This window comes from Capsicum annuum, chromosome 6 (assembly GCF_002878395.1).
Source record: "Capsicum annuum cultivar UCD-10X-F1 chromosome 6, UCD10Xv1.1, whole genome shotgun sequence".
NCBI lineage: Eukaryota > Viridiplantae > Streptophyta > Magnoliopsida > Solanales > Solanaceae > Capsicum > Capsicum annuum.
The window spans coordinates 78,936,050-78,947,085 of NC_061116.1; positions in this window are offsets into that span (position 1 = coordinate 78,936,050).

Consider the following 11,036-nt stretch of genomic DNA (forward strand, 5'->3'; position numbering starts at 1 on the left):
CCCCCCCCTACAAATGGTCACAGGTTGATGCATATGTATATTTGTAGAGATGGAACTCAAAAATTGTCATATCTGATGTTGATGGAACAATTATGAGGTAAGAATAACTGGATGTTCTAGTATTAATGATATTTTATCTTTTGAAAGGGAATCATGAAGATTGAATTTGGACATCAAATTTGAAAACCTCTTCGAAAATTTCTTTTAAATATTCTGTAGAGTTGTCCCAAAATTGCTTTTGATTAGTAATACATAATTTTATTGTAACTAGAAATGAATTCAAACTTCTTAATAGAAAATCGAAGTTAAAAATTAATGTAACTTCACCCATACTTCACACCATATGACCTTGAGATATCATACTCGAAATAAGACTTATTTGGTTGTGCAATCTGAACTCACCTCAGCCCCTCTTATGTTTCATTCTGCAGTCACTTTTAGTAATACATAAACATAAGTGTCACTTTTTAGATACAGAATTCAAGTTACAAATCTTCTAGGTTGAGTCTTTGTTTCTCTGGAAATATCTATAACATTAAAGTTGGTTTACATATTTTAACACGTTCAACTAAATAAATAATGCTAAGTTTTCTATGCAGGTCCATTTCTCCTCTTTAAAATTCTGTTAGTTCCACTCTTTGGTTCATCAGTGAAAAAGAAAGGTAAATTTTTGTTCAAGCTGGTTGATATCTGACAAACAATATAGTTGTTTGATATTGCAAAAGTATTATCCCTTCTTTTTCCTTGTGACTATCCAATGTGTGATGTTTTTGTCAATTAACAGATTTGATGTTCTAGGACATTTCATGCCTTTGGTTGGGATGGATTGGTCACAGAAAAGTGTCGCACATCTCTTTTCGGCTATCAAGGTCCTTATACTTCATTTGTTTTCCTTTCTTCCCTTCTTTGGTGGAACATTATTCAAACTTCTTGCTGCATCTGCTAATTTTGTAGTTCTAGCAAGTCATCTGTCATTATATACCGGTTTTTCTTTTACTAATTTGTATAAATAATTTATTCATTTTCTATTAAGATTGTTTATGCTCAATTTATAGGTGTTCTTCTATGTTTCAATTGACAAATAAATATGTTTTCATTTAAGTGTTAATTGAGATATTTTTTCTCTTTTTATAGATGTTCAAAATGAAGGAGGAGAAGAAGAAAGTGACGAAGAAATTGACCTTACTTGAGAAAATTTATGAATTATTGAATTTTGTGAATCTTATCGCCACTCGAACTTGATACTTTATGGAAAAACTAATGACCGTTTGACTTTAACATTTTGCTTTCGAATTTAGATTACTAGTTTATTGGATATTTTAATTTGAATTATTATTAATGAAAGATTTTATTGTGATGTGCATATATAATTGTGTATTAATATAATTCTCTCTTTCTCTCTCTATATATATATTTGAACTAGCTGCAATAATAGGTGGTAAAAAAATATTACAAAAAGATTCGAAAATCGTTGCAATAGGTGTCAAAAATCATTGCCATAGGTTGTGAAAAACCATTGCAAAAGATGAATAATTGTTGCAATAGGGTTATTGCAACGATTTTTTGTCATTGCAATAGAGTCTATTACAATGGTTCTTCGCCGTTGCAATAAAATCTATTGTAACATCTCTCAACTATTGTAATACAGTCTATTGTAATGGTTAGAAACTGTTACAATAGACTGTATTGGAATGGTGAGAAACTGTAGTAATAGATAATTTGAACCGTGTCAATAGGAGTTACAAAAACCATTGCAATAGATAGACCTATTGCAATATTTTTTATAACCGTTGTAAATGTTGTTGCGATAAGCCTATCCCAATGCCCACATATGCAACATATATAAAACTATTACAGTAGCTCTATGGCAATGATTTTTGCATCTATCACAATGTTTTTTGAACTGTTGCTATAGGGGTAATTTCTGGTAGTGAATGAGGCTACACTAGATGTATCCTCACTGTTAGAACATGTGATGAAGTGGGCCATCTTTAGGAACTGGTCAACCAATGTAAAAATTCAAACCCTACCTTTCCTCTTCTTTGGCAATCCTAAAACAAAGTCCATAGAGATATCAAGCATGGGCATAGGGGAGTGCGTATCAGGGTATACAACCCTTAGGGGAGGAGGCCTGATTTGGCACTCCTACAATCCGTGCATTGGCCACAAATCCTTGCAAAATCATTGCGTATCTTAGGCTGATAAAATTGTTCCTTTAGGATCCCTATGATTTTGTCACCCCCTGAGTGTCCTATCAAACCACCATCTTATGACCCTCTCAGAAATAATTCTCTCCAAGAACTAGAGGTCACACACAACCTTCTTCCTTTGAACAAATACCCATCAAACTTGGAATAGGGAGTGGAAACCCTATCCTTGATCTATTTTTCCCTACATCAATTCTCACAATACCAAAACATAGGGGCGAATATGGGGTCCTTAAGATACATCATCTTAAGACTCTCAAATCCCATCAATTTGGAAGACAATGTAGAAATAAGCACATGTTTCCTAGATAATGCATCGGCAACCACATTTTTCTTTCCCTTTTTGTATTGAATGACATAAGAGAAGGTTTCTAGGAACTCAATCAACTTTGCATGCCATTTTTTTAGCTTACCTTAGGACATAAGATTTTTCAAGGATTCATGGTCCATTCGAATCACAAATTCTTTAGGCCACAAGTAATGTTACCAATTACCCAAGGCTAGAATCAAGGCGTATAACTCTAGATCATAAGTGGAAATAGATTAGAGTAATTACCTTGAGCTTCTCACTAAAATAGGCAATATGTTTAAGATCTTGAATTAAGATAACACCTATTCCTACTTTACTTACATCATATTCAATTTCAAACATTTTATCAAAATTGGTTAATTGCAACAAACGGGCAGAAATAAGAATAACCTTCAAGGTTTCAAATACCTTGGCTTTCTCTTCACCCTATTTGAAAGGTTTGCCCTTTTGGATGACCTCGGTCAAAGGAGCGGCGATGGTACAAAATCTTTCGACAAACCTCCTATAAAAACTATCCAACCCATGGAAGCTTTGTACTTTACTAATGGCTTTTAAAGTTGGCCAATTATTTATAGAATCGATCTTAGATTCATCCACCTTGACTGCTCTTGAGCTTACAACAAATCCAGAAACACAACTTCATTCACACCAAAAAAGAATTTTTCAAGATTAGCATACAACTTTTCCTTTCTAAGGACATTAAACACACTTTTCAAATGTAAAATATGCTATCTAAGGGATTTTCTATAAACTAGGACATCATCAAAGTACACCACAAAAAACATACCAATGAACGGTTTCATTACATGATTCATCAGTCACATGAAAGTACTAAGAGCATTGGTAAGGCCGAATGGAATGACCATCCATTCATAAAGACCAGACTTGGTCTCAGTTTTTCATTCATCACCCAATTGCATTCTTGATTGGTGATAGACTCTCCTAAGATTAATTTTAGAAAACATTGCATTCTTGTTTGGTGATAGACTCTCCTAATATTAATTTTTGAAAACATACATAAATCATTCAATTCATTAATCATACCATCCAATTGGGGAATAGGGTGATGATACTTTACCATGATCTGATTGATGGCTTGGTAATATACACACATGGGCTATGTCCTATCTTTCTTTGGCACCAACAATATCAGGATCACATGTAGACTCATTCTTTTCTTGATGTATCCCTTGTTGAAGAGTTCCTCAACTTTTCTTTGAAGTTCTTTGGTATCCATAGGGTTACTTTAGTATGCCAGTTTGTTAGGAAATTAATAGCCGCACAAAGTCTATTTGATGCTCGATTATCTGAAGTGGAGGTAACCCTTGTAGAAGTTCCTTTGGGAACACTTGTTCAAAATCCTGTAAAACAAATGAGATAGCATAGGGGATAGAAGAAGTAAAGGGGTAAGTATTAAAAACAAAGGCTAGGAAAAGTATGGGTTTATTTTCATCATTCTCCTTGAACAGATCCTTCATCCTAGCAAACATCACTATAGGTTCCTTTCCCTTTGATTATATTGCTTCCTCCCCTTATTTATCTTCCTTCCCCTTGGATTTCTCTTCCCTACCCTTCTTTCCTTTCTCCTTCAACTCCTTAAATTATTGATGGAATTTATTCACTTGTGATGGTTAGAGAGAATGGAGTGTAAAATTTTGGCCATTATGTTCAAGAGAATACTAATTAGTTCTTTTATTATGCTTAGTAGAACGATCATATTTCCAAGGCCTTCCCAATAAAAAGTGACAAGATTGCATAGGGATTATGTCACAAAGCACCTCATCTTGGTAATTCCCTACCTTGAACTAAATCACAACATGTATTTCCTTTAACTCTCCATATTCATTCAATTATTGGACTATGTAAGGACTTATATGTGTGGTAGTGGGTAGCTTCAAGAAATCAACCATGATTACACTAGAAACATTAGTATAACTACCACTATCAATGATTATTGAGCACACACCTCCTTTAATAAGGTATTTAATATGGAAAATATCCTCCCTTTGACTCAGATCATCCAAAGCCTTACTGACCATGACTCGCCTTACCACAAAGTTAGGTAATTCAAGCTCACCACCTTAAGGACAAGTATCTTCTTTATCTCTCTCCTTTTGTATCTTATATTTTACTTTCCCTCCATCTTGAGACAGGTCATCATTCTCATTCTCTTCTAATCCCGCCTCGTCTCTAAGATAACATAATTTCCCTTCTCTAAGTATCACATTTATTCAGTTGGGACATTCATTTGCCTTATGACCCCACCTTTGAAAATTAAAGCATTAGAATTCTTTAGGATTAGAAGTAGGATACTTGTTTCCTTTATTTCTTGGAGGGTTATTTAGAATGGTTTTCTCTACGGGCTTCTTATCATTGAATTTGTAATCCTTGTTCTTGTTCCAACATGTTGATGATTGAGCTAACTCCTTATGCTTACCCTAATTACTAGTTGATAGATGATCTTTTGATTTGTAAGATACTTTCTCTTTGATCTTTTTCCAAGGCTGCTTGGAAGATACCCTCTATGGTCTCAAATTAAAGAGTCATGCATGAGGAGATGTCTTTGTTCAACCCAACCTTGAAGTATAAGATTTGTGGTTTACTTGTTCTCCTTGGTGCTAAAGCATTAAAATCAATTGTTGGAACTCATCATAACAAGCCATGACACGCTTGCTACCTTGTCTCAAGTTGTATACCTTACCAAGAATTTTATGTCTATAACTCTCCTGCAAATACCATTTCCTCATAAGTCCCTTAAATATATACCATTGAGGAGGTTATCCCTAATTCAATATATTTCGGAACCTCTTAGCATAATCCCATGATGCATTGGCATAACCTTTAAAATTTTATATGGCATAACAACTCTTCTTCACTTTGGTGAGATCATTGACCTGAAAGATCCTTTCATAAGATGACTCCCATGCAAGATAAGCTTTGAAAGGTTGGAAGACTAACTTTGATGGAATTGATTCCCACATCTCAATTTTGCAGATGGTTTCTCGTGTTTTCTCTACCATAAGGCATTGGACCAACTCTTTCTCCTTAATCGTGAAACAGCCTTTGATCTATACGTCTACTTTTCATCTCTTATTCCATTATGTAGGCATCATTATATGATCTATACTCCTCTTGATGTTCCTTCCTACCATATTTCTCAACTTAGATAGGTTAGTTTTGGTTAAGTAGAGCTTTGAATGGGGGAATTGGATTTGGTAGAGATTGAGGAATTTGGTTAAGTGGAGCTTGGAATAGAGGAATTGTGTTTGGTGTAGACTGGGGCATTTGTCTTCTAAGTTCTTCTTGTTGGATTTAATTAAATTGAGGATGAAATAGCCTAGTGGGATTTTAGCTTTGAGGATAGATGGTAGTTTGGGTGGTGAGATATTTCTGAGGCCTTGGTGGCTTAAACATTTGATGGAAGGTTTCTGGGGTAATGGTAGTGGAAGTGTTTTGAGCATGTCCACAAAATATGGTAGTTTTGAGGAGTGAACGCATAGGAGTTCCTTTGACTTTCTACGTGATCTAACCTTCTACTCATAGTACACAAATCCCCTTTCATTGATGATATATCCCCTTTGATCAATATCACCTCTATTTGTAGTCTTTCAATTCTATAGTTGAGAGCTTCAAGAAAGGACAATATAGTATTAGTAGCATTATTGTCCATGGTTGGAGAATTTTCCCCTTCCGTTGTCATGGTACCTAAGAAAAGACACCAACAAAAACAACAAACACATTAGCTCAAAGAAGTATCATCACAACTCTAAACATCTTTATTGTGTCACACTTAGATTCATAAGTGTTAAATGTTGGATTATACTACTCTGAGAATTTGAGGGATTGATAGCCTAAACGACTATAAAAAATCCAATTGGACACTAAGATAACAAAATTCATCAAGCAGAATAAAATGTCAAGATAGTATAAAAACCTTTACTCCTACCAAGTCATTAACAAAAGGTGGTGTATCAAACTACCGATCACAGCTCACCAATAGAAGCTCAAACCTTCCTCTTAGGTGGACCAAAGAACTCACACTTTCTCAAGTTCACCTTTCTTGCCAAAAAACCCAATACAAGTGAAAACCGATTCAATTGCATTCAAGGTTCCAAATTTTGGTTAAGAGCTACAACTAGAATACTAAAGCTATAAACTATGAGTAATATTCAATGTCATCCAAAAACTAATGAAAAGAGTGAAGAAATGGTCTATTTATACTATTAAATGCCAATTGACAAAACTACCCTTAATGAACTAAATAGAAGAGGCACCTCTTGGATGTTGGAATTTAAAGTGAAAAGTCTAACTTGCCCCTTATAGAATGTAGTCACTTTTAAAGCTCATCTCCACAAATCAAGACATTTTCTCCCTTGGCCGAATACATAACATCCTTAAAAACCTTCAAGTGCATAAACAAATCTTGGAGTTGTTGAAGCTCCTTAGCTTGACTTCAGGTGAAAGTCTTTGGCTTGGAACTTGTATCATCCTCTCCATATTGAAGAGATTTTTTCCTCAAACTTGCGGCTTCATCAACATGAAGAAAGTCCACGGGTGAAAGATCACAAATATTAAACGTGGAGTATACTCAATACTCCGAGGGTAGATCAATTTTGTAGGCATTGTCATTGATCCTTTTAAGCACTTGGAAGGGTTTGTATCCCCTAGGTACAAGGTTGTATTTCCTTTGATTTGGAAACTGCTTCTTCTTTCATTGTACCCATACCCAATCTCTGGGTTCAAGCATTAGCCTTTTTATACCCTTGTTAACCCTTTTGGCAACCTTTTGGTTCTTCTTTTCAAGCTTTATCTGCACCTTTTCATGTATCTTCTTCATTTCCTCGGCACTTTGTTACCATCTAAGCTATTCATAAGTCACTAGGCAAAGGAGTTAAATCCAAAGGGGTAAGGGGGTTCATGCCATAGAAACACTCAAAGGGAGTCATTCCCGTAATTGAGTGAACCACCCTATTGCATACAAATTTCACCAAAGGTAGGTGGTCCTCCCATGAAGTCATTTTACCTTTAACCACAGGCTGTAGCATACAACCCAAGTTCTTATTTACAACTTCCATTTGGCCATCAGTTTGTGGGTGGCAAGAGGTTGAGAAAAGCAACTTTGTACTAAGCCTACCCCACATGGACTTCTAAAAAAGACTTAGGAACTTTGAGTCCCTATCACTCACTATAGTCTTTGGGATACCGTGAAGATTTACAACATATTCAACAAATAAAGAAGCTACCCTAGGGGCATCCTCGGTTTTGACACAAGGAATAAAGTGAGGCCTTTTGGAGAATCTATCAACAACAACAAAAATGCTATCTCCACCCTTTCTAGTCCTTGGCATCCCCAAAATAAAGTCTCCATGGAGATATATAACCAAGGGATAAGGGGAGTGGGAAGTAGGGTGTATAATCCTTGAGGTTAGAGGTGAGATTTTACACTCTATTAATCCATACATTGGCCACAAATCTTAGCAATATCTTTCCGCATTTTTGGCTAATATAATTGATCCTCTAAGATACCGAGGGTTTTATCAACCCCAAAATTTCCCATGAGGCCACCATAATGTGCCTCCCTCATAAACAATTCCCTCAATGAGCTATAAGGAACACACAATATCCTCCTTTTGTACAAATAACCATCAAACAGAGAGTAGGAGGGATTGCCATTCTCTTTGAGCCATCGGTCCCTTCCCCATTCTTCAATTCTCTATAAATAAGAGCAAAGATAGTAACCTCATATACAACATCCTCAAGCTCTCAAACCCCATCAACTTCAAATACAAGGTAGAAAGAAGCACATGTTTTCTATACAATGCATCGGCTACCACATTTTCCTTCCTTCTTTTGTAATGGATTACATAAGCGAAACTCTTGATTAATTCAATCCACTTAGCATGGAGCCTATTTAACTTGTCTTGGATCTTAATGTATTTTAACAATTCATGATCCGTTTGTATCACGAACTCCTTAGGCCATAAATATTATTGCCAATTACCTAAGGCTCTAACAAGGGCATACAACACCAAATCATAAGTCGAATAATTAAGAGTTGCCCCTTAGAGATTTTTACTAAAACAAGCAACGGACTTTCCTTATTGCATCAAAACAGACCCAATACCAACTTTTTTTTGCATCAGATTCAATCTCAAATATTTTATCAAAATTGGGCAATTGCAACAAGGTAGCCGAGATGAGCAAAGCTTTCAAGGCCAAAAACCTTATCTTGCTCTTCACCCCACTTAAAAGGTTGGTCCTTTCTAATAACATTGGCTAAGGGGCTTCTATGGACCTAAAACCCTTGACAAACCTCCTATAAAAGCTTGCCATTCCATGAAAACTTTGGATTTCTCCAATTATTTTAGGTGTCGACCTACTTCGTATAAAGTCTATCTTATATTCGTCCACTTCAATATCCCTTGAACTCATAAAAAACCCAAGAAGAACACTTTATCAACTCCAAAAGAACACTTCTCCATGTTGGCATACAACTTCTCCCTTTGGATCACATCAAACACACATCTCAAATGATTCATATGTTCATCAATAGAATTAATATATACCAACACATCATCAAAGTAAACAACCATAAACTTTCCAACATAAGTCTTCATAACATTATTCATTAGCCTCATAAAGGTGATAGGAGTACTCGTAAGGCAAACGGGCCTGACCAGCCACTCATATAGACCAAATTTGGTCTTGAATGTGGTCTTCTACTCATCACCGGGTTGCATACGAATCTGCTGGTAGCCACTCTTAAGATCGACTTTAGAAAACATGCAATCACCATAGAGATCATCTAACATATCATCTAGCCTAGAGATAGGATGATGATACCTTATATTGATTTTGTTGATGGCTTTACAATCAACAAATATGCACCAAGTTCCGTCTTTCTGTGGTACCAAAAGCACAATGATAGCATACGGACTCAAACTTTCTTTGATGTAGCCTTTGTTGAGAAGTTCCTCAACTTGTCTATCAAGTTCCTTAGTGTTTGTGGGATTGCTCCTATAAGCTAATTTGTTTGGAAGTTGTGAACCCAGAACCAAATCAATTTGGTTCTCAATTCCCCATATTGGGGGTAACCCTTTTGGCAATTCCTGAGGAAATACATCATTAAAATCTTGCAAAACAAGTGAAATAGAAGGGGGAAGAGAAGAACAAAAAGAATAAAAATGGTTAGTGTTAAGTTCATGGGCTAGGAGGAGCATAGGAGTGTCAATGTCTTGATCCTTGAACAAGTATTCCTCCTAACCAACATAACCATCGGTCCTTTAGCCTTATAACCCTTAGAATCCGAGGCCTTACCATGTAATTTAGTGGAACTCGAGGCCTCACAACAATGCACCTTCTTGGGTTCCCTTCTTTTCTTCCCTTCTTCTTTCAATTCCCTTAACTTTTGGTGGAACTCACTCACTTGAGATGGTAAAAGTGGTTAAAGTGTGAACCTTTTACCATCATGATCAAGTGAATACTTGTTTGACCTCCCATCATACTTGGTAGACATCATATTTCGAAGGTATACCAAGTAGTAAGTGGCATGCTTGCATGGGAATTACATCACACAAGCCTTTATCTTTGTAATTTCCCACTTGGAACTAAATCAAGCATTGGCGAGTTACTTTGAATTCACCACATTCATTGAGCCATTGAAACATGTAAGGGCTAGCATATGGAGTAGTGTGGAGTTTCATGAAGTCTACCATAGTGGCACTAGCTACAATGGTGTAACTCCTGCTATCAATTACCTTAGTTCATACAACACCCTTGATTAGACACTTAGTGTGAAATAAATTTTCTCTTTGGCTCAGATCATCAAGTGCCTTACTCACCATGTCCATCCGCACTATATAGTTAGGAATTTGAAACTTCCCATCTTGTGGCCAAGCTTCTTCTTCTTCACATTCTTCATACTAAAGATCAACTAGTAACTCTCCATATTGAGGTTCAACCTCATCATCATTCTCAAATTCAATCACCACTTCCTCTCCAAAGTAGTACATATTCCCCTCTCATAAAATTACTTTTCTTTAATTTAGGCATTCACTTGCTCTTTGCCCCCAACCATGGCACTATAAACATTGAAAACCCTTAGATGATGAAGGAAGGGCATTCGGCTTCACCTCTAATTTTGGAGGTTGGTATGACACTGGATTGGTTAAGATTTGAGAAGAAGAAGAACATGTAGAAGATTTGTTCTTGTTTCAACCCGAAGTCAAAGGGCTTACCTCTTTGTTTCTTGTAAAACTCGAACCTTGTTGGACTTTAAGCTTGTAAGCCAAATTTTCTTTGTTCTCTTTTTCAATATCCATGGCCGCTTGGAAGACTTCAACCACGGTTCCAAAATTGTCAAGTGTCAAATGGGAGGATATGACCTTGTTCATCCCATCCTTGAAGGGGATAACATCATGTTGCACTTGTTTACCTCTATGATCAAGTTTCAGTACAAGTTTCTGAAATTCATCATAATAGGCCATGACACTCTTTCTTCTTTACTTTAAATTGTAAAA